The sequence below is a fragment of the Ambystoma mexicanum genome, chromosome 2p (genome assembly GCF_040938575.1).
Source record: "Ambystoma mexicanum isolate Mex_15411 chromosome 2p, UKY_AmexF1_1, whole genome shotgun sequence".
Taxonomy (NCBI): Eukaryota; Metazoa; Chordata; class Amphibia; order Caudata; family Ambystomatidae; genus Ambystoma; species Ambystoma mexicanum.
In genome coordinates, this window is record NC_090923.1 from 804,630,700 (window position 1) to 804,651,248 (window position 20,549).

Genomic DNA, 20,549 nt, shown 5'->3' on the forward strand with positions numbered 1-20,549 from the left:
TAATGATAGCACCAATGTTTTGTTACTTACCTGTGAAACATTTTATAGCATTGTCAAAGATGGTTGATTTTCACTTTGTGATACATCTGCACCCATATATGATTAATTTCGTCATGTGCGTGCTTACAAATAAATCAAATCAAACCCTGCACCCCCATCAAATATGATAACCATTGCATCATGGGAATTTCGACTTTGTTGCCTGCACACCAACTTATCTTGCAAACAAGCCGATGACATAGGAGCAGAAGCTGTGCAGGGCATCCCAGCAGTGCTCTTGTGCAAAATTCATTGCTCTGCTCTTATTTAGGGGCTTGATTGGCTTCTTGGGAGATGCTGTGGTGGGCTTGGAAGACTTTTTGCCTTTTCCTGGCGTAGGCTGGGCTTCTTTGATTTGTTTTGCTGCCACTGCTGGTGCTTCGGGTGCTGGCTTCACCTGCAGGATGGCACCTGAACTGACAGCCACTTGCTTCATCTCAGCATCTGCTGGTGCTTTGGGGCACATGCTGGGCTTTATGACCTTTAGCTCCCAAGCATTGGTGACCTTTTTCAGCTCAAGGCTGATCTGGGTCCAGTAAAGCTTTGGGTGTTGTTGGAGTTCTGGCAGATGGATGGCTTCCCAGTACACTACTACCAGTAGGACTTGCCTTGGCCCTTGCAGTCAAACCTGAGCTTGATTTTGCTGTGCCGCCTGGTTGACATGGTGCACAAGTCCTACCCTTTAGTCTGAAACTCTAACAATTCCTCCACATGGCTCCTTTTCTTGGGTTTCGGCTTCTGCCCCTCGACTCCAAGGTAGCATAGTGCCAGCAAGACGAGGAAGGCAAGAACGTCAGTGTAATTCATAGCTCAAATCTACGTTGTATAATCACAGGAGCAGAGGGACAAGACGCATCATGCTAAACTGCAGCAGGGTAGTCGTGAAACTGAGAGCACATTGACAGACCAACTTTGCCCTGCCTCCCCATCCTGTGCTTTCAAGGGCTCTGTAACTTTTTGTGGTTGCCAAGCAACCACTGAAAATTTACAGAACTCTTCAAAGCCCGAGACCTAGTGGCAGCTGACGCAGCGTGCAGCCCAAGCACCTATATTGAAAACACGGATGTAAAACAGAAGCTCAGAGCTTCTGTTTTTGCAGGTTTATTTTCAATATAGGTAGGGTCGCAAAGGCCAAGCTAGGGTTTGTAAGGGAGACTGCAGGGGTCGTAGTGCGACCCCTAGCAACCCCCAAATAACCTCCCTGATTGTATTAGTGGCATGGTTCCTGCATGGCGCAGTGTTTACTCAGCAGAGTGGTCCTAAATATGTGTTTTATTAATGGATTGAGTCACTTGATGCGCTCATAGAAGAAGCAGCCCCCTTAGGGTTTTCTATGCTGGCTTTGGAGTGCATTTCAAGTGAATAAAATATGGTCTCTCCGTGAAGATATCAAAGCCCAGCAATGCAAAGTTAATTGGACTAAATGGCAACAATCCAGTATAAATATAGTCAAAGACCTATGGGACGGAGGTCATTTAATTTCTTTCACTCAACTACAAGCTAAAAACTGATTCCAGAATATTGCATTTTATACATTTCTGAAACTAAGGGATTGCCTTACGAAACTAAAGTTGAGAAATTACAGGGAAACGTTTAGGCCAGAAATTAGCCAGAAACTGTGGCTATACATATTCCAGATTCTGTTATCTGCAAGCTCTTTCAAGTGTCCAGCGGCTCTTTAAAGATCCCTCAGCTCTGAAAATATCTAAATTCCTGGGGGTGGCGGGGCGCTGTTGAGCAGCCAGCAAGATGGCCGACAAGCTCTAAAGCTCAGTGACCCACAGACTACAATCTGCGATCAACGGCAGAATCCCTTCACCTTTGCCTCCATAAACAAAGCCTGGGTGCCTCCTGTGCACGGGGCACACACTGGGAGAAAACCGCTGTCGGCAACTCAACGCTTCCCGAGATACAGCCGAGAACGTCTGCTGCCCATACAGGCCCGCTGGGCCTGCCTTCTCGAGACCCGGAGAGCAGTGAAGTCTCGGCGGCCCTGGAAGTGGCGCTAGCGAAGCGTTGCAGCATCCCGCTGAGGATCCCCCCTCTGACCTGCTGCCGGCCCCGGAGTTGCTGCGCGGGAGGGAGGGATGGTCCGCTGATCTGTGCCTCCGCCTGGGGTGCCTTCTGCCTTGCCGCCGCAGAGATTCCTGTTGGCGGGCGGTGACGGTGGGTGGGTGCGTGCGGGGAGGGCTGCGGTGCTGCCATCTACATTGCGGCCTTGCCTGGACCCCTGTGGTCCCAAGCACATCGGCGGCTGGGCCGTGGCCGTCCTCCCTGGCGTGGCTCTCCGCTCTGTCCGATTGCGGCGTTGCCCGAAGACCCAGGAAGCAGGAGTGCTCGCCGCGGCCTAGCCCCCCACCCGCGTGTGCGCGAATTGGCCTCCCGGGTCTCCCCCCACAAATGGACTGCCTGTTCCTGCGCTCCGCTGCACGGCGCATATAAAGTGGGTGCAGCTGAAGAATCCACTACGCGCCGGCCCTTCATATTGTGAAATTAACGCCTCACTAGACTGCCTCTGCATCAGGGGGGCCCACGCGCATCCATGGGCTGCTAATCTGCTCTGAAGGAGCTACGAAGGTGCGGGTCGCCATAAAGGCAGCATTCACATCGCTGTATCAGCACATGCAGACCAAACTGCATCATTTTTTCATTTTGTGGCCTTCCCCTGTCCACCCCTTCGACTGCATGATGCCCTGTGGGCCCAATCAATATGTAAAGCGTTACTGACTATGTAGAAGTACTCCTGGCTCCCCTATTAACGCTTGCTGCACCTGAGGCGAGTGTGAGTCACCTGCTCAACCCACCAAGATACGACCTCCCTGACCAGTCTTGGTCCGCAGATACCTCGATACCAGTGCCCGCCCACAGGCTGCCCATTCTCAACCAGTTGGGGCAAACACCTACCGAGCTCAATTTTTCTGCACGCCATAACCACGGGCCAACTGGCGCCCCCACCCCGGCCCTCCTAATCTATGACCCCCACCAATCCTGACAGATTGGGAGCTGCTCCTTACCACAATAATGCCCAACAGAATGCGGGGTACCAGCAAGGTTGGTGCCATGGATAAGTTTACCAAGGCGACGCCCAGGGCGGACCAAGCGTCGTCCTCCACGCTGCAGGATGATGGGGATACCCTGCCGGACCCTCCTCAGCCTGACTTGTCTGCAATGATGGAGTCCATGGCCAAAAACTTTGCAGCCTTCCATGAAAAATTGGACGATATTAATGCGAACGTTGCCTCCTTAAGAGCTAAACTCGACCAACATGGGACCAGGATCACTGAGACAGAGCAAAGAATAGGAACTAATGAGGACAATGTCCACACCCTGCACAACACAGTCACAGAGCTTGTCCGCGACATGAAGCAGGTCAAAGCCAAGTGCGATGACCTCGAATCTAGGTCACGAAGAAATAACATTCGCATTGTGGGGGTACCTGAATCCGCGCTAAAGGGGCGGATGGAACTCACGGTCGAACAACTTCTCAAAGACCTCCTAGACAATCCTGAGCTGTCACATTTTTTCACTGTAGAAAGAGCTCATCGCTCACTGGCACCCCGGAGATTTCCCCGGGCCAATAATCACAAAATTGCTAAGCTACAAGGACAGGGACCTCATACTTCGCCTGGCCAGAGAGAAAGGGGAGCTGAGACTGGACTCACAAATCATTAGGATCTTCCCCGACTTCTCAGTAAGGGTGCAAATGGAGGGACGCCAATTTGGAGGTGTGAAAAAGATGCTAAGAGACAGGAAAATTGAATATGCGATGCTCTTCCCTGCCTGCCTCAAATTCACGCATCAAAACAAACTGTACTTTTTCACTGTCCCAGATGAGGCAGTTAAATTCATCGAGGCACAAATCCCCCTATTGGATCCCCCGGTGGATCCAATAGGGGGATTTGTGCGGTGGATCCAATGGATGATGACTAAGAGCTGGACTCCCAAGCCTTAACGGTAGCCCTTACAAGCCGTGGCCAATCTACAAACCGCCCTCCGGTGGGCCAACTTCTTCCCCCTTCCCTGCTCTATTCTGGGCCTTATCCAGCCCCTGCATCAACATTTCAGGAACACTGCCTGTGGAAGGGCTACATCCCCAGTTGGCCTGTTCACATCGACATTAATTGGGCCTAAACTTTGAAAACCGAGCCTCACTGTTTGACGCTTCCTACGGCACCAGTTGTTTTGATCTCGCTACCTAATATGCTTGCTTCATTGTAACCTAAGTTCCATCAAGCTGTTTTGAAGATTTATCATCACAATATGCATTAATACTGTGGGTCAGACGGCAGCGGCAGCCCCCACTGCAGCTGCAATGCCGCTTAGGGCGGAGTGTTGAGCCCCGGTTGGGCTACTGGTCAAGCGTTGCCAAGTTGGGGAAGGCACGCAGTTGCTCACTCCGGGGGTGGGTACTATCACACTGCTAGTTTGGACTGGGCGGTGAGGGTGGGGAGTGGTGAGGTTGGGGAATGTTTTACGAAAATCGGCAGGAAGGTTATGACTGGCTTTGAAGGGAAGCGTGCGTGCGCCACCGCGACACGTATGATTGTAGACAGAGATGGATCCTTTACTTGGGATGTTCCAAAAATTGTCACCATGGCTATTTGTCATGATGCCTACCCGCGGAGCACCAGGCCAGGCCCAGCACCCCCGGGAGCAGGCATCACGCCCCCGGGTAAAAGCCCAGCGGCCCTTTATAGGGGCTCTTTGGACTCTGTCCTGGCGCCGTTGGCGCCAGGCTCATGTTGGACATCAGTCCTGGCGCCATAGGCGCCAGGCTCATAAGGGGAAGTGTTTGGTGCACTTACCTGAAGCAGACCATGCTGCACACTCACCTGATGCAGACCATGCTGCATGAAGAACCAAGCCAAATGAGGCTTAGGAGGGACTATTTTTCTGAAGGAACTATTTTGTTACTTGGGTGGTGCTGTGGAAGAATACTCACCTGGAACTTCTTCCAAAGCTATTTAAGCCACGCCCGGACAGCCACACGTGCTTCGCGGTGTTCTGCATCCCAGCAGCTGAACGCTCACCGTGTCTGCTCCTGCACCTGGACTCCAGCCACGCCCGCCTCGAACCTGGAACACCTGTAAGGGAATAAGAGAAGAGAAAGGTGAAAACCAAGAACTATTTCAACCTTCTTACCTGCATCCGGAATCTTCACGCCAGCATTCCTGAAGGAAGACTTCCATTTAAAAGCACCGCGTTGCTCGCTGCAGCGCCGCGCTTCACTCACCTGTTCCCGAGACGCCACCCGGCTCCATCGCGGCTCTCAGAACCGGTCGCCACATCTCTGCACCTAGGGGAGAGAAGAAGAGACAAAAGGTGAGCAAGGGAACACAAGAGGAAAGCCGAATTTTCAGCCATATTACTTACCGGCTTTTCTTGGTGAACCATTCCACATCTCGGGTCGGCGCCGCATCTTTGGCAGGTACCGCACCCCGGCCCCTATGGGGAAAGGACAAAAGACATTACTGGGGAATTATAAAGACATTTAGAGGGGTCACCCTCATCACTAACTCACCTGATTTTACCACTGGCAATTTAACCCCTCAACGCATCGCCTTTGTTCTGCACCTGAAATAAAGGACAGAAAAAGACAACATAAAAGGAGGCTCACACTTGAACTTTTGCATCTTCATACTTACGGCGTATCGCTCAGAAAAGTCAAGTGGATGTGCCAGCGCCATTCTGAAAACCAGTGAAGTAACTGGACGAACGCGCGCCCCTGCACCAGAAGCAGGATGGAGAGTTCATCCTTCCAAACCATAAGGTGAGCTTAAACCGGGGGTTTTGGAGGAAGTCGGAGAAGAACGAAGGGGGTAAGGGGGGAGCAAGCACACTATTCAGCAGACAGTTAATCCCCTTTCTCATCTGCAGAAGGATATTCCTACGGGCCAGACAAGCAAGATTTGGGGGTCCTGTTCAATCGGTGGTCCGAATTCTGCGCATCACGCTTGAAGAGGCCACAGCAACCCAGACCAGCGCCTCCGTGGGAGCCAGGTGAGCGTTATACTATTAAAATGAAGACATGGAACGTTCGGGTTTAACAAACTTCACGTAATCCCGTAGGATTACAGCATTTGCACAAAGACATGGGATCAAGGTACTCCTATTGCAGGAAACTCACACTCTGAAACTCCTATCATCAAACCTGGCGCAGACCTGGTGTCCCAACAGATTCTATACCCAATACTCTACTCAGTCCAGGGGAGTCTTGACTCTTATCCACAAATCGGTTAAATTCACGCTCCACACAGCCCACATTGATAGAGATGGTAGATATGTGATCCTCCACTGCACTCTGGATAACGAGGAATGCTTGATAGCCAACTCATGTGGCCCCAACACTGATTCCCCCGAATTTATAGATGCAGTAACCGATATCCTAGCAAGATATGTAGAAGTCCCTATTATATGGGGGGGACATGAATCTTATACTCGACAATGTCCTGGATAGAACAACCACCTCACGCAGGGTCACCTCCCTAGCTGCCCAACAACTTCATACACACATGGGTTCCCTAAACCTACACGATGTATGGAGAACGTTCCATCCCCAGGAGAGGGACTACACTTTCCACTCAACAGTGCACAACAGTTCTTCAAGAATTGATATGTTTCTACTGTTGGGCTGCCAGGTAGGAAGGTGACGGATGTTAAGATGCTTGCACGTATGCTTTCTGATCACTCTCCTGTATTGCTACAGATCCAACTCGACCCCCCTGGCGCTTTAAAGCTGATGCGCTGTCTGATATTGTCTTTAAAGCTGAGATCCTATTGGATATAAAGGCTTTTTTTGAAAATAACAACACACAGGTCACCACCCAGGGGACCCGCTGGGAGGCATTTAAGGTATATATCAGGGGGATGTGCATCTCAAGGGAGGCCGGGGTTCTTAAGTCCATAAGGCAGGCCCTAAACAATTCTGAAACTAAGCTTAAAGCACTGGAACGGGAACATGCTTCTGCACCAGCCCCGGCAACCCTAGCAAAAATCAGAGCGGAACTAGAACTATTTGAATCCCATGCCCTGAGCGAGGTACGATACTATGCTCGCCCCATAGCCGCCCGAAGGTATGGTGAGGGAGACAGTCCTGGGAGGACCCTGGCCAAGCTGGTACGTGCGAAGGGGGGGTAGAGCCCGGATAGATAGCATTCTAGATGAACAGGGCTCACGACAGTGGTCTGACCAAACCATCATTGACACCTTTGCTAGCTTTTATGCCACTTTATATGGCCCCCAGCCGGCACACACAGCCCAGGACCTGGATGATCTACTAGAAAGCATCCCTATGAGCCTCATCTCCCAAAGCACCAAGGAACAACTTGGTGCCCCGTTCACCTTGGATGAGATAGTCCAGGTAATTTCAGACCTTCCCAAGAACAAGGCCCCCGGTCCAGACAGACTCACATCTGAGTTTTACCAGGAGCACGTTGCCATTTTGGCTCCCGTACTATATGTGGTCTGGGGCGAATCACTACGGTTAGCCATTCTCTCTCCTTAAGAGAAGCCCTGATCACCGTCCTCCCCAAACCGGGTAAGCCCCCAGACGAATGCGGTTCCTATAGGCCCTTATCGCTTATCAATATGGACAAGAACATTTTTGCTAAAATAATAGCGAACAGGTTCCTTCCACTCATGCCCCATCTAGTCCACGCAGACCAAAACGGATTTGTTCCCGGCCGCTCTACAGCACTTAATATCTGCCGTATATTCAATGTGATGGCCAGAATTGACCCAGATGCGGACGCAGTGGCAGTCACACTAGACGCCCAGAAGGCGTTTGACATGGTCTCATGGCAATACCTGTGCGCTGTGCTGGGGAAAAGGGGTGTTGGACCAAATATGATCGCCTACATAAAACTCCTGTATACAGGACCTATGGTCAGGGTGCTGGTCAACTCCAATGTCTCCTCTCCCTTTGCGCTACAGAGGGGTACCCGCCAGGGATGTCCGCTCTCCCCTATCCTTTTTGCACTCGCCATTGAGCCCATGGCAGATCATGTCAGGAATAGGCACACCCGTAGAGTTATTCGTCTACAGGACACACCCGAAATCATCTCACTGTATGCTGATGATGTACTTCTATACGTTAGAAACCCCTCCACACATCTAGACCCAATCATCCGAGACATAACTAAAATTGGCACGTACTCTGGCTTCACCATCAACTATTCTAAATCAGAAATGTTCCCTCTCACTGTGGCGACCCAACAACCATCATGTGAATTCCCCCTACGTTGGTCCCCTGGCGGCATCAGATACCTCGGAGTGCAAGTATCACTAACTCGAGCCTCTTTACTAGCGGATAACTATGAGACTGCAGCACAGCTCATTGAATCCAGAATGCTCAAATGGCGCAAGCTTCCACTGTCCCTTGCGGGCAGGCTGTCCCTGATAAAAATGATTCTGGTTCCCAAGCTCCTCTATATCTTTGCTAATGTTCCTGTGTGGCCCGGGAAGCACTATTTCAAGAGACTTCACTCGGCGTGTGTCCAATTTCTCTGGCATTCTGCAGCCGTCCACAAAAAGTGGCAACATATGACCTTACCCTACGAAAAAGGTGGTTTTGCAGCCCCTGACCAAACATTGTACTGGACTGCGGCACAGGCCCAACATGCCACACACTGGTACACACACCTGAATCCGCCTCCACATGTCAAATTAGAGAAACTGGCAGGCAATGGGAACAACATCATGACCCTAGTATTACACCGTACGTTCCAGACGGATGCCCCAGCAGACCCTGTGGCCACCACGATCAGAGCGTGGAATAGCATTCTAGATTCAAAACAAGAGCATCGCCCATACTACAAATGGCTTCCCATATGGCAATTCCCTGGTCTCTCACCCACACACGACCAGCACTTCATGCGACACTGGGGAAACCTGGGCTACCGAGCACTAACTGACCTATATTCCGACGGTAAATTTATTACCCCTCAAACATAGCGCCCAGAGCTCTCTAACTCACCGCTGGAGTTACTACAATACTTCAGGCTAAGTGCGACAGTCCCTGAAATGTGGCCCTCCTACCCAGACGAGCCCCCAGACTCACCAGAAGTCCAATACATATCAAATTCCGCAGCGGGTAGGGGCATAATATCCTCCCTGTACAAAATGCAGCTGGGGAAACTAGAGGACACATCCCCAAAACCACGGGAAGCTTGGGCCAGGGAGCTAGAAAGGGAAATCACTGAAGAGATGTGGTACAAAATGTGTGCGAACACGCGCAAGGTCTCTCTCAGCGCTAGATTCGGCTGCATACAATACAAACTTCTTAACAGACTTTATTATACACCGCTCAGAATTGCGAAATTTCTCGCACCCCGACTCTCACATGCCCAAAATGTACATCTGAAGATGCAGATCATGATCTGCGTGCTTCTCTCATGGGGGACAGGGAGGGCACCATCGCCTCTCGTTGAGGTCTGCAGCGACCGGAGCACTTCGGCGCCTCGCAGCTTCTGCTTGCACCGGACACAAAGAGGGGTACAGGACTTCCCAACCTACTCTGGGCCTTTCCCTGTCCCATCATCTGTGGTATTCTCCCGACACAGCTTCCACCACTCGCGTTTTCACTCTCCTGTCTCTTTGGTATGTCCGCTTCCAACGCCATCCAGCTCCACACTCCTGCCTGCTGTGGGACATCTCTACATCTGCAAAGCCCACATCCTTCTACTTATTGAGTTTACTGAGTGGCCACAGGTGGTGGTCACTAGTCCAATTGTCTGACCATAATTAAAGGGACATGCCTGATCTTCACAATACTCGGCAGGCGTCTTCCTCGTCTCAGTACTAGTGGTGAAATGACCTACAAGTGTTCATCACTCTGCGTCGCCTCTTCCTCGTCCCAGTGCTGTAGTGTGTTAAGTAATGGAAACTGCAGCAAAAGGTGTTCCAAATAGCCCATAAAGGCAGAGGGAGGGTTAGGCTGTTCTTCAATAGGCAAAGGGGGATACTATGTGTCCTTAGTAACCCTTCTCTCTTTTGCACTCCTAATGTGATTTCTAGAGTTATACTATTTTCTGATGTTACCCTGGCCAGTGAAAAAGGGGTAACAACACCCCATAAGTATGCCTGGAATTTCGGGTTCATGATGGAATGGGAAGGAGGATACTGTGTCTCTTCCTGGGTGGTCTTCTCCCCAATCCACAATGACGCTCCACCCAGGTGACCCTCCCTCTCTTCTCCACCCCCAGGGCCAGGATCCAAAAGGGATGGCCTTACCTTGGCCACCTGAGAAGACGACCCACGGAGAGTAGATGGGTAACCGGATGATACAGCGGGCACCAGAAATCTCCTGAAAGCAATGAGGGATCGGATTCAATCAACAGAAACAAACCTTCTCGTTCATTTTGAAACTGCAGCAATAAAGCAAGACTTTAAAAACATTTCTTTAAAGTCACAGAAGCAGAATCTTGGATAAGCACTCTAGAAGACTCTGTACAGCACAAGATGACCTAGCAACAAACACATTCTCTTCAAATTCGAAAGTTGGAAGTTGCAATAACCGAGCCAGAAGATAGAAATCAAAGAAGTAACATTTGCATTCTGGTTATTCCTGAAAAAAGCAAAACTTAAAGCTCCTTCTTCCAAAGCATTCAATGAGGACATCTTATCAAAATGAACAAACTCAAATTTCAGAGACTGTTTGAAGTAGAAATAGCCCACCGCGTACCTACCCTCCTGCTAAAGATCTTCAAATATCCAACAGTAGTCATTCTCCAACCACTCCATTTCCAGCATTGGAGATTACTGGCAGCAAAATCAAGAGCTAACATCATGTGGGAAGGACATAAAATCATTGCAATGGAGGACATCACAGGAGAACCAGTTCAGATGAGAAAAGCTGTTTTAGCCTAGGGTGCCAGACTGAGGAATTAAGCATCAAATATGGTCTAATCGGTCCCTTGAAATTTAGGATTACAGTCAATGGGAAGTCCTACACCTCCAGGAATCCAGGAGACCTCAGCAACGTTTACAAGGGATAACCGTGGATGAAATGATGACATGACTCTCCCACCCGTAGGTGTGGTCTAGCCTTGTATCTCGCCTGTGATTTATAATATCAGACCCTTAATCATGTCTAATATCTAATTGTTTTAATTCTAGTACGATAACTGGAGTACTTGCCATACGCACACCTACCAACTCCTGCCCAATTACATTAGAATTATATCCACCAATCGTCAACATATTGTGGCTTACTGACTTCCATTTTCATTTCTTAACTCAAAAAATGTATTTTCTCTCAACATTTGCCACAGTGTAATGATAGGCTGTTACTAACAGCACATATACCGAAAAGAGAAATGTAGGTCAGTCAGCTTTTAATTGGATACTAATCATAAAGTAAACCTACCTTTTCCTCTTTGTATCTACATGCATTGACCCATATATTGCTTCAACAGAGCCTTGTAGTAGAGCACACACATACACACAAACATCACTACACACTAAACCACATTCCCACAAGCTCAAGAACAGATAGATACGCAACTGGCCTAACCTAACTCCATTCCATACTCGCTCCAAGCACACCAGATACACCTTCTAACAAACTGAGATGTTTATGTTAGATCCATAATTTCATATGCTTCGTGGTTGTGACCGCTACCATCAAATAGGAATTCATTATGGCCATAGTCTTTTATAACCTATGCCTCACTGCCTATCATTGTTAAAATCTTTGTTGAAATGTGATGCCCGTATGCTCCATTTAGTTATTTTTTTGTAAACTTTGATTTTTTATTGGCATTTTCATAAGGCAATGCAATAATTTTCATTAAACACAAAACATCAACTTTAATTATTCCCCCCTCCCTTTATCCTACTCCCCCCTCGCACGTAATACCAAGGCTGTTCGCCCAACGGGAGGTTGAAGCGGGCAATCACATCATTTCTTGGCGGCAAGGGTTCTGTATATAGTTCCCCGGCTCATTAGTGTTCTGTTCAACATAAGAATACTGAAGCAGTACGATCCAACTGTTTCAATCAGTCACAGAGGTTCAGGTTTCCACTCCCCCATTTCAACATAAAAATTCCCCACTCAATAGAAAAGCTTTCCATCATGTCAATTACCACTGCAGCCAATTTCCCAAATGTAAATATGTTCCCACAGCTTGGTTGATAGTTCACTCTTCGCTGGGGTGGTTTTGTCTTTCCACTTCTGGGCTAGCGCTACCCTCCCCGCTCTTAACATGGATTCAATAATTTCCGGGAACCTGAGAGTGTCAGTGTCAGCATCTGGGATTCCCAGCAACACCTGGAGGGGGCTCCGGATGTGAGCTACTCCGACCAAGTCTTTAATCCAACTCGGGACTTATGCCCAATATACCTGTACCTTGGGACAATCCCCCCACATGTGGTACCATGACCCTAGCTGGCAACACTGCCTTGGGCTGAGTGGGGATGCTCCAGCAAACATCTTGGACAGTCTCAGGGGAGGCAAGTGCCAACAGTGTAGGATTTTAAAATTGTGCTCCATTGCCAAGGTGTAAAGGTTGCCAGAAAACATGAACTTGTAGATTCTCCGCCAGGTGTCATCTGTTATATCCTACCCAGCTTTAAACTCCAAGAATTGTTTAAATGTCTGCCTCCCCTCCAGCTCTGCATGACCAGTACCCTATACATTCTAGACAGCGTTCCCTTCCTCGTGGTGGACTCACTAAGAATGTTCTCAAAGGGCGTAAGGGGGTGCAAGATTTTAGATTACCATTTAGGGTCAGTCATAATACCCTTCAGGTGCAGATATTTAAAAACATTCAATAAATTCGATCCCAAAGCCACAGACAGAGCCTTATATTCAATAAAGAGATTCCCTCTGAACAATTGGCTACTCTCTCAAGGCCCCTGTCTGACCACAACTGCAAATGCCAGAAGCCCTTGTTTCCTGTATCCAAAGGGTCGCCCCATATCGAGCTCATAGGCGATGGCCAGGAGGAGAGGTGGGAATTCCCTTAGCCCTTTTTCCATAAGCCCCATAGAAGAGAAAGGGTTGGGTGGGTCTTGATATGGGTGGGAATCGCTCTGCTTGGAGCCCACAACAGGTCCCTGACTTTTTTGGGATGGGCTTGTACGTCCTCAGTATACATCCAGTAGGTGCCCATATCGTCTCGTAGATGCTCCAGCATGACTCGCAATTGTTCTGCCTTATAGTACTGCCTGAAGTCTAGAAGGCTAAAACCGCCAAAGTCTCTGGGGAGGGTTAGAGTAGCATGTTTAATTCTGGGCCTCTTTCCCTTCCATATGAACTGATTCACCATGGTATCTAGCTTTGAAAAGAAAGTGTCCGGGTGGGGTGAGAGGAGGGACGTAAATAAACATAGGAGGCGGGGGAGGATGTTCATTTTCACTGACACCATGTGCCCAAACCAGGAAAGGGTGAGGGGAGCTCAGCGCCGGAGGTCCAATCTTTTTTTCTAGAATGGTAGTGAAATTCCCACATACAGTTTTCCTACCTCTGGTTGCCGTTTCGTACACGCCGATGGGCACCGCATTAGACTTGGGAGGTTAATCTGGAACAGGTTTATCTGGCCAAGGAGTCGGGGAGGAATTTTGCAAAATTCGTCAAATAGCAAAGTAGGTAATTGTCAAACAAGGGGAGTTTAAAATCAACTACCCCATGCTGGATTCATGTGATCCCTTGGTTTTCCCTGATAGCGATTGCGCGGGGCTCCATGGCCAGAGGATATAGCAGGGGGGAGACTGGGCAGCCCTGCCTCGTTCCTCTGGTGAGATGAATGGGAGATGAAATTGTGCCATTCACTGCCACTTTTGCCTTGGGGCCATTGTATAGGGCCAGAATCCACTGCCTGAAGTTCCTACTGAACCCCATCTTCAATAGGACCTTTCCCATGTATTCCCACTCCACTCGATCAAAGGCCTTCTGAGTCTGTGGAAATCAAATATGCCTCCAGGCCCTTGCATTTTGATTTGTGTATCGGGTCTATTGATTTCCGTAACATTGCCAGCTCCCTGTCGGCCGGGGAAAAACCCCACTTGGTCCCCATGCACCAGTGAGGTCATCAGGTGACTGAGTCTATTGGCCAGCAGTTTTGCCATAATTTTAACATCCGTTTTTAGGAGGGAGATGGGTCGATAGGATTGGCACTGAGACAGTAGTTATTCCGAAGGAAGGGAAGGACCTATCAGGGCTGAGAGCATGGACTTTGGGAGGGAGCCCGTTTCCATGGCATTATTGAACAGATTGGTCAGGAATGGGGGCAGGGTAGAGCAAAATATTTTTTAAAGAAATAGACAGTAAAACCATCTTCTACCTGCGTCGTGCCCCCCTTCATGCCACTAACAGTGTCCATCACTTCCTGTTCGGTAATGGGAGCTTCTAGGGCTTCAGCTTTTTCCGGTGGGAGGCTCAGGATGGGGAAGGAGTACAAGAAGCGGTCTACATCAGTCCCATCCCCCTTGTATTCTGAAGTATAGAGATTCCCGTAATATACCCAAAACTTCTCAGCTGCCTGGGGGTCCTCAAGGAGATTTTCACCTCTGGTGGGCGGATCGCCACCACCCTTCTACTGTTTCTCTGCTCTCTTAACCTTCATGCCAGTATTTTATCAACCTGTTCTCCTTTTTACATATATTTCTGCTTTAGGAATGCCAGTTGTCATTCAGTTGGGCCAACCATGAGGGCTTCAGTTTAGCTTTGTATCCCTGCAGCTTAGCCCATTTCCCTGGAAACATCTGGGATTTCAGTTTCCCTCCCAGCTGTAAGGACTCAATTTTCCCCCTAAGAACCTTCTCTGCTGCCCTTTCTCTCTTTCTCTTGTCCCCCATTCCTATCAGGACTTCCCAAATCATGGCCTTAAAGGCTTCCCAGATCCCCGGGATCCCTGCTTCCCTGTTGTCATTAAACTCAAAGAATTCCCTGATCGCCTTCAACAGCGCTAGGGCTAGCTCTTTATCTCGCAGCAACTGTTCGTTGCTTGACCCCCTGGACTCGTGGTTCACTGGGGGCAATACACCAATTCTAACTCTCGCCAGGTCATGGTCCGACCACGGGATCACTTCTGTGGTGGATTCCCTCACCCTTTCCAATAGTGGGGATTCAACGAGGATATAATCTATCCTTGAAAACGTATCATGCACCTTTGAGTAGTATGTGAAAGGGGGGTCCCGGCCCTGCTCCCCTAACGTAGGAATCCACCACCCAAACTTCCATGTTAACACTCTGAAAGTGCGAGGACAGCCTTTGTTGCGACTGGGTTGCTGTTTGGGGGCCTGCTCTTTTCCTGTCTAGCTTGGGGTGTAGAATCATGTTAAAATCACCCCCAATTATCAATGTGCCTTCTACAAAGGCTTGAATTTTACTCTTGAGTGTCTCCCAATGCTGGTCCTATGCCTCGTTCGGGCAGTAGAGAGAGACCACTGTGAATGTGTGTGCCCTTTAACCTTCAACATCTCGAAGCGGCCTCCTGGGTACTTCAATTGCGCCTTCAAGGTAAAGTGAAGCCTACTCGCAACTAGGAGAGCTACCCCCTTTTTTAGACAGACAGGAAGTGTGAACACCTCCCCTATTGACTTGGCTCTCAAGGATGGTCCCCTCTCCCTCTGCCAGTGGATCTCCTGCAAAAACATAGTCTAATTTCAGCCGGTTGAACTCACAAACAGTTAAGGACCTTTTGTGCGGGGAATTCAAACCTCTTATGTTTAAAGAATCCAATGCCATTGTGTGTGTTGTGCTAGCCATCCGGGGGCTTGGCATTTCTCATGTGACCCTAAGTTTTAGCACTGTACTGCGTAACGCCCAAAGCTGCGTGCCCTTACTTCCGAATGTAAATGGTGCCACTTCCCACTGAATGCATCTGGTACTTGGTAGCCTGCATAACTTGAAATTCCCTTCTGTGAACAACAAAACGCCCAACTTGCCCCCGACCCCTAGTGGCGCCAAGGACTACCTGCGAAAGCACACTTTAACACCTCTGAGCCCCCCTGTTGAGCCCGCTCCTCAAGTCTAAACTCACCGCCACCCCCCTGGCCCCCACTCAACTGGAAAGTTAATCTTCCCGACATTCAACTGGTTAACATCTTAGAACATTGCCTCACAGTGAGGGGTCCAGACGGCTCTCTGGCCTCTTAACTAGCCATCCGGGATTGTTCTGCCCTGAGGGGCCTGGGCCAACCCCAGGGCTCGGAGAGCCCCTGGACCCCATCAGGTATCACCCCATACCTCCCTTTAATGGACAATTCAAACAATTAACGCCTTCCTTGGGATTGTGAAGGTGACACTGGGTTCAGTTTCTTAAATTTACGATGGCCTCGGATACGACCCCTGTCCACAAATCCATTTGCCTTCTGGTGTTCGTTCTGTGCACCCTCTCGCGCCTCTGGGGTGGGCGCCGGGCCATGTCTCCCAGGAGATCCTGTGCCACTCTGCCTATGTCATCCTCTGTCACTAGGCTGTACTTGTATCCCTTGAATTCAAAGGCGAGGGAGAAGGAAAACCCCATCTATATTGCACTCCTTTTGAGTTGAGCCATTTTGTCAAGGGTGCACAGAGCCTCCTCCTGATCAAGGTAAAGGCCGACAAGTCCTGGAACACTGCTATTTGCGACGCTCCCAATTCTGCTGGGCCCTTTTCCTTGTCATGTCCAGAATCTTAGTTTTCTCTGCAAAATAGTGGAATCTTGCCAACACAGAACCTTGGCCCTCTGGCTCTGCCCCCGTCTTATGTGCTCTGTTGATGGTGGGTTCGTTGGTGTTCCTCCTCGTTGAAGAACTTCCTGATGACCTCATTTATGGCCTTGATAATGTCACTCTGCGTTTCTCCCTCCTGCTCCGGAAAACCAAAAAAACATAGATTGTTGTGGCATTCACGGTTTTCGAAATCATCCATCTTTAACGCACACTTCTCCTCCCTCTTCACCAGCTCAGAGAGTTCATGTCCATCTGGGTCTCTAGCAGGTCAACAGAGGTTTGGTTTGCTTCATGGCCCTGGATTCGGTCATCTATACTATCCACTTTTTTTGTCCAGCCCATCCAGTCTTTTGCTTATGTCTGCCCTGAAACCTGTTACCTTTTCCAGAAGGGCTGCCATTCCCTAACTCATTGACTGGACCTCCTAAGTGTCAGGAGCTGTCGTGACGGGCATGGTTTCCTGGGTTTGGTGAGGTGTCTGGTCAAACTGGTATTTTCGGAGCAAGGCTGACCAACTCATGGGTGATGGGTCAGGCCTGGGCTTCACTGGCCTGTGGTCATTGGTCCTTCTCGTTGGGTGCAGGGAGGTTGTGGCGGGTCAGGGGGAAGCAAGTAGTAAACCCTGGCCGCGCGACTGGTGTGCAAAAGGATGTTAAGCCGGGCTAGGTCGGTAAAAGGCTGCAGGGGTGGGGCCTGGACATAGGGGGGCCCTGTTGCTCACTCCCAAGGCAGGTCGCAGGTAAGGCTCAGGTGTTGGGCCGGAGGTGGGGGAGGCAGCCGGTGGGGCGAAGGACAGCTCCACTCAGGATGATTCCGCACCTAGGTAATCACCCAGCATTCCGTGGGTCAGTTGGCGGCACAGGGGTAGGGGAGCTTGCAGGCAGCAATGGCAGTTCCTGGTCCCCACAGTAGGCCATACTTGGTGCTGAAGCTCACTGCTCCAGGTCAGTACTCTTGAGTGTGAGGTGGCCCCCACGTTGTTCAGCTTTCTGGGGGGGGGCACTTCACCTCCCCGAGTCGTATCCCCTGGTGCTCAGGGTCTGCTCCTTCCTTGGCTCCAGGGGGTCAAAGGAGACTAGCAATCACGCCACAGGGACCAAGGCCTCCAGTCCCTCACACGTCCCTGCGCTGCAGTGCAATATCCCTGGTCCCTGGAGGCAGATCGGGAGCCAGTCAGTCGCGTCCCGCCGCCACAAACGAGGCAGCTATCTCACGACTTCCCGGTGCTAAAGACTCTGGATTTTCTCCTAGCTGGGAACCATGATGGTAGGTACGGGGGGGTGGGGGGGGGAGGAGAAGGTTCCTCAAATGGAGCTATTCGCGGGGGGGGGCTCTGGTTCCGTTACATCCCTATGCTCCCTCCATTTATTTATTTATAATGCTTTGTACCGTTTGTTTTTGCAACCTATGCTCTGAGAGCAAGGCACCCCCATTCTTGTAACTAGGCTACAATAGCATGATGCCCTATTGTAGTAGCCTTGGTCTACATCCCTCAGTACTGTGCACCCTACATAGAATGTACTATTTCTTATCAAATCATGTTGCTTATCTTTTTAAACAATGTTTCACTTTATACTCCAACCTCGCTTCTCCATATTTACTTCGATCACCTTTCAATATCTCATTATACTACTCTCCCTCTGGTACCTATACAGCCTCTTATCTCATTGCTTTCTTTCTAATGACACCTAAAAGAGCGGAGTCATCTTCCTATAAAAACGTGGCCGCTTTTCTCTTTGCAACATCTTCCTTCAGAGTCCAGACTGATACAAATCCTAAAGCTCTGTATCAACACACCCCTCTAAACACTAAGAAACTAGTATTGGGTTAAAATCCATGTGCACCAAAATCAGTTCCGAATATGCATAAATGTGTTCAGTTGTCTCAATACTTACAACATGTTGGCTAACCATCTAAAAGTTTTTCTCTAAATCTAAAAGGATTAAACAATCCTATTCAGAGAAAACATATGTTGGGATTGAAAGAAGCAAAACAATTAACAAATAATTGGATTAGCTACACTGTCTGTTCAGAAGCAGCAGGGAAAAGAAATGGAGTTGTAAATACAAACCTTACATTAGCCATTCACGAACAAGACAAGAAAGGCAAATGGTTAGTTTGCACTTTATCTGATGAAGCCACAAATGTTCTTGCAATGAACATCTATGCATCAAATGTGGAATCTGCCTTCTTTTGGGAATCAATAGTCCCATCAAACAATATGATATTGGTTTGTGTTGACTTTAATATGCCAATAGATCCGATTTGATACAAAATGTCTATAATTAACTATTGGATCACAAAATCGCACAGAATGTTGCTTAGCATTTGCTCCAAGTTTTTATTTTAATTTTTTATTTTAAGTTAAATTTAGTTGACATCTGGAGATCATATAACAGTATTTACCTTCTTCTCCTGCTACACACTGATCATTTCCATCTATGGCTATATTTTTACCAACAAATCATTTCTTTCCTCTACCTTTGATCCCATTAGTAAGCCGATTGTAATTTCATACAATGTTTGTATACGTTTTAAACTATTGGCTTAATACTCTTGAGTGGGAAAAGCAATGGAGACTAAATGACACTGTTCTGCAATCTACTGTTTACATAAACAAGATCAATAGTGATATTGAATCCTATTTTACGAATAACCCCACAATCGTAGACAAAGGCCCACTCGCATGGGATGCAATGAAAACCACCATATCAACAAAACATTCAGAAATCTACCAGAATTGGTAATCAATATTTTAAAAAAATATAAAATTGCTTGATATTATTGAATTCTCTCTGACAAAATAATCGTATAACCATTAAACTAAAATGACTAAGACTAACAACATTTTCACTGCCAGAGCTCATACCTGGATTCAAATTATCAAGCGCAACATATTTTGCTTTAATAACAAATCTGACCCCTGTTAGGAAATTAAAAAACTAATTGATAGCTGAGATTAAACGAGAGGATAACTATGACAATCAAAAATGAGAAAACCGTTTTAAAGAATGTTTCTCAAAACGATATACCCCCATGAACAGATCAAATTAAGTTTTGATTAAAAGAATAGCTGCAGGATCTATAGTTCCCAACCATCTCATCATCAGATAAGATATGCTTAGGTTCTTAAATTGAGCTAAAGGCAATTATAAGAGCCATAGGCACCCTCCTGCAAACAAATCTGCAGACCCCAAGGGCTTTACTGACAGTTTTTTTCAAATGTTTGTTCACAACCTCTTACCATATCTCCTACGTTAAATTCACCATTTTGTGAAATTACTTTTATTGCAGCAGAGACAGGAATAGTTGAGATATCCATAATCCGAGAACTAAAGACTCATTTCACTCCTCAATCTAGGTTGTAAACTCTATGCAAAGATTATGGCCATTATATAATCGAAAAAAGAATATCCCCCATAATACCTCGTAATTGGGATTCATTCGTAAGCGATTAGCTGGTGACAACACCCAAATGCTTTGTCATATGTTACATCAGGTCCACAAAATGACCTTACCCACAGCAATTGTAGTACTAGACTGTGAAAAAGCAGTTGACACCGTCTCATGGTCCTTTTTAGCTGTTATACTCTCAAAATTCCATTTCAGTTCCCAATTCATCACACAATTCATGGCACTCTACGGCTACCCAAGAGCCTGTCAATATAAATGGATATAATTCAACTTTTTTCAAATGTGAAACAAGTTAGAAGAAAAAGATGCTGTCTTTCCAGATTATCAATTGTTTCATTAGCACTCCTTCATTTATCAGAGATAATGCATTAATTGAAGGTATAGCTTTAAGCTCTTTGATTTTCGAAATGGTAGCATATGATGATGATTCATAATCTTTC

At 48.1% G+C, this 20,549-nt stretch overlaps 1 protein-coding gene and 1 pseudogene across 1 annotated transcript in view; one reads left to right on the forward strand and one right to left on the reverse strand.

Annotated features, from left to right (window-relative positions):
• Nucleotides 1–20,549, forward strand: part of MAP3K10 (mitogen-activated protein kinase kinase kinase 10) — a 561,838-nt gene that overhangs the window by 469,876 nt on the left and 71,413 nt on the right. The gene's annotated exons all lie outside the window — the stretch shown is intronic.
• On the reverse strand, nucleotides 215–846 carry LOC138566099 (fibroblast growth factor-binding protein 2-like; annotated as a pseudogene).